The sequence below is a fragment of the Phoenix dactylifera genome, chromosome 6, assembly GCF_051530095.1.
Source record: "Phoenix dactylifera cultivar Ajwa chromosome 6, Ajwa_hap1_PhDact_Kaust_v1.1, whole genome shotgun sequence".
Classification (NCBI taxonomy): domain Eukaryota; kingdom Viridiplantae; phylum Streptophyta; class Magnoliopsida; order Arecales; family Arecaceae; genus Phoenix; species Phoenix dactylifera.
In genome coordinates this window covers 23725109-23729509 of record NC_143195.1, presented here as the reverse complement: position 1 = coordinate 23729509, position 4401 = coordinate 23725109, and positions in this window count along the sequence as shown.

The window sequence follows — 4401 nt, the reverse complement described above, 5'->3', positions numbered from 1 at the left end:
TGCGGGCTAACCAACCAACCTTTACAAGTAGTTTAACAAATAAAGGAAGAAGATTTAAACTCCTAGATGAGCAAATAAAACAATGTAATCTACAAAGAAGAGTTTAGAAAGTATTTATCGCTTGTAGTGACTTCTCTCTTCTTTGTCAAGGATGCTTCACTCTTCAAGGGAGGATGGAGCTCTTGATGACTCTTTGAATCTGCTCAACCCCTTTCTTTGATTCTTGAATAAAGCACTTGGATGAAGAAGATTAGGGCACTTTCTCTTTCTTGTGTACTCTTTGATATTCTTTGGAAAGGATGTTCTATCTGATGAATAGTGCCACTTTAAATAGTTTCCTACATCCATTGGACAAGCCCCAATGGTTAGAATTCAAAAACTAGCTGTTACTCACTTTTGGAAGGACAAAAAGTACTTCTGCAGAACTAGCTGTTATGCTTCTGCCCGTGTTTGGGTCGGCTCAACCTGTCCTTGGGTCGACCCAACTTTCACTTGGGTCGACTCAACCATTCCTTAGGTCGACCCTCTCAGAAATACAGAAACTTGCAATTCAGCCTTCCTTCACTTGGGTCGACCCAATCTTTCTTTGGGTCGACTCAAGGTTCAGTTGGGTCGACTCAACTTCTTCTTGGGTCGACCCTAACAGGGTTTCTAGGGAACATTTTCTATCTTCTGTTCTGTCTTGCCTTTGGGTCGACCCACACAGGGTTTGGGTCGACTCAAGCTTGGGTCGACTCAACTATATCTTGGGTCGACCCTCTCAGTAAATCCAGAGAACCATTTTCTGAGTTGTTTGAGGATCTTGATGTTTGGGTCGACTCATGCTTTCCTTGGGTCGACCCAACTCACTATTCATTTGTGCCATTTTTGCAGAAGTGTGCCAAATGCTTTCTTGATGTGCCGGGGTCGACCCAATCATCCTTTGGGTCGACTCAATCCACACTTTGCTGCATCTCAAGGTTAGATTCATTCAAATAAACAATGAAATGTATCTATATCAATTTATACAAATATACTGAGAGTAATAGACTTATAAATGAAGTATCGATTTAACTTATAACATACTCTAGATAATTGCTTGTTAATCATCAAAATAACACTATCATCCTCAACACCTGCAATCCTTGTTTTAAAAGCCCTCATCTCTCTGGAGACCATAGATAAATAGAGGGAGATGAAGTAGTACAAGTAGCTGAAGGTGTTTCTGTATGGAACGAGAGAAACCTACTGAACCCTCATCTAAATCCATCTCATAGAACCCCCTCTCGAGGACTTAAAATCTCGACAATCCTGGTGATCCCAAACACCTAATGGACAGCAATGAGATTGTTGGGGCCTTGAAACTTGTGGAGAGGGATTCCACCACCATCATTGAGAGCTTCAATTCTCTCTTCTCCTCTCTCAGCTTTATCAAACGTTTGTTCTATTGAAAGATTTTACAATGAGTACTCCATATGTAGGTCATCTCCATCTAATCTTGTTTCCCTAAAGACCGAGATCCATGAGGTTTAGAACATTCAGTATGTTAGATGCATATCTATATCTAGTCACAATGTATAATACTCATACTATATATGACTCATACATAGTCCCTATATTTATATTTAAATCTAATTTGAATGCAATATATCTCTTATCTTCTCCAATTTGCATGGTATCGAAGCCCTTCATCAGGGTTTCGAATCTTTGAAACTCCTCACTAATCTCAACAAGGATTGCACCATTACATAGTCTAGAGTTTTCTTTTACACCTTTGAACTTGACCTTTATGTGATGGAACTCAACAAATATATATCCAACAAATATTGTTCAACACATCGTCCTTTTGATTTCTTGAATCTGATTTTGTTCATGAATTGGATGCTCAAACCTATTTATTCTCTATTTATTGGAATCATATCTGGATGAGATTACTTGGATAGTTTGACAAAACCTCCTACTAGATCTAATAGAATCTCTTAATGGAGAATATAACAAAGCCTATAAGTAGTGCAGTTTTATTTTTCTTTGTCTAGTGTAAATGGAAGGTGGTGCCCACCCAATATTTATTGGTTAGAGGAAGATATTACAAGATTTTCAAGGTGGACCACCTTTGTAGTGGTCCACATTTATAGATTTCCATAGAGATGGCCCATAATTGTGGTGGATGGAGCTTACAAAATGGGATTGTTTTATGAAATGGACCACATTAGCTATGCAACATGATTTCCGTGAGAGCTAGAAGGTAGAATGGAGGGTAGGGGTTGCAGGCTATGCAGGTTTCGTAATGCCCCAAACCTATCATCCAGATCGGCCACATGACATGACCGTATGAACCCTAGAGCAATTCCCTACAGATCATGTAAGGCTTATAAGATGAATCCAATAAAACCAAAATAATCAATCATAAAGTACAACCATAATCCAACTAAATAAATCTATCATTATCAAATAGTAAAGTTTACTTAATTACAAAATTCAAATGTTCATCTGGTATCAAAAAATCAGCTATCTAACTAATAACTCCGACACTCAAACTCCACTCCCAGCCCATTAGAGATTAAGCGTCTTGTAAATCTGAAAGAACAAGGAAAGAGCTATGGGCTTTATAGCTTAGTAAGAATCTTCTACACTCATACCAATATAGATAAAATAAATTTAAAATATAGATTAACTATAAATTATATCAAAATATACACAAAATCATAAAACCTCATACCGGTTATTCTGCATAGCCCAAATAAATCCATATAATATGCACATAATATGTACATCATCAAACATACAGCTCGTTCAAGAAAACATGTTAGATATATCATTAGTCTAAAATTTTTGTACAATAGTCATTTCATATACCTTACCTTCCATTATTAACTAAATTTTCAATCAATAATTATCTTTCTGATTTGGACTGTATACAGTTATGTTTTGGCCTGTGATTGCCAAATCATAATTCCATGTTTCGGCCTATGGTGTAAATCATAATATTTATGCTTTGGTCCGCAATGGTAAACCATAATATCTGCATTTTGGCCTATGGTAGTAAACAAAAATATCCATGTTTTAGCTTGCGATGGCAAACAATAATATCCGCACTTCAGCGGGCGGTGGCAAACCAATGTATCATGATTTGGCTCATGACTAGTAACCCATAACACGTCTTGTCCAAATCCTTTCATTTAGCAATCAAATTATTCAATTTCATCCTTGCTAGAGAAAATATATTTTCATATTGTATTTCTTGCCAAATTCTGAAATAAGCAACATTATATTCCAAACAACCAAAAATTTATTCCAAACAAACATAATCATCGATATTTGATAATTTATACAATAAAAAATAGATATACATGTCAAAAATCAATCAGCAAGCAACAAAAAATGATACAAAAATCCCAAATCATTGATACATATTACAAAAGTATATATATCCATATAGGTGATTTTGTACAAAAGTTTTTCCCTATCGATCTCCGACTCAAGTATAGTGAACATTAATCCGCTCCTCGATCTATAAACTCGGGGGCATGTTGTCTTGCTCAACACCTTCTTGCCCAGACGATTATCTTTATATAGGATAAAGTCTCATCCTCAGATTAATCATAAATAACCATGGTTAATATGAAAATATTACAGATGGATGAATAGATTGTTACACAACATCAACCCAGAACCCCTGGTTACGCAATATCGGCTCGGAGCCCCTAGTCGCACAATACTAGCCCCAAATCCCTCCAAGGGTCGACTACAAGGTCTTGGGTCCTTTCCTTGGGCCCATTAAGACATCTAGAGAGAGAAAGAGAGAAAATAGAGAGAGGAAGAGTGACAAAGAGAGAGAAAGAGAGGAGAGAGGGCAAGAGAGAGAAAGCAAGAGCGGAAGGGAGACCCATGGGTTCTCTTCCCAAAAGAGAGGTAGAAGGTGAGTTTTAAGGCTAACCACACCCTCGACGGCAAACCTCGGGGGCGGCGCAAACGTCAATGGCCGTCAGCAACGATGCTCAGTTGGATGGAGAAAAAAATAGGAAATTTTGGTCCAAAAGAGGGCAGCTCTTCTTCTTGAGATTCGGCGATCAACGAGTGATAATTCGGCTAGCAACAATGGCCTTAGGATAGTGAATGACATAGAAGAGGGATTAGGGATCCCTTACCTCAGTTTCGATAAAGTCTCACAGCCAGATTGCCAAAAACGATCAAAGAACTTCCAATAGAAAAGGCTTGAAATCAATGGATCTAAGGGAGGAAATCAATGGAACTTGAAGGTAGGATGCTAGAGGGAGCGAGGATCAGTTTTATAGACAAAATCCAGTATTTAAAGATGAAAAAATAGAGTCCTAGATCCCTCCATCTGCCGGAATTAGGGAAGAAGATGGACTCATTCTAGGAGCCCGCTTGTTCCATCTCACAAGTTTTTTTCTTTTCTAG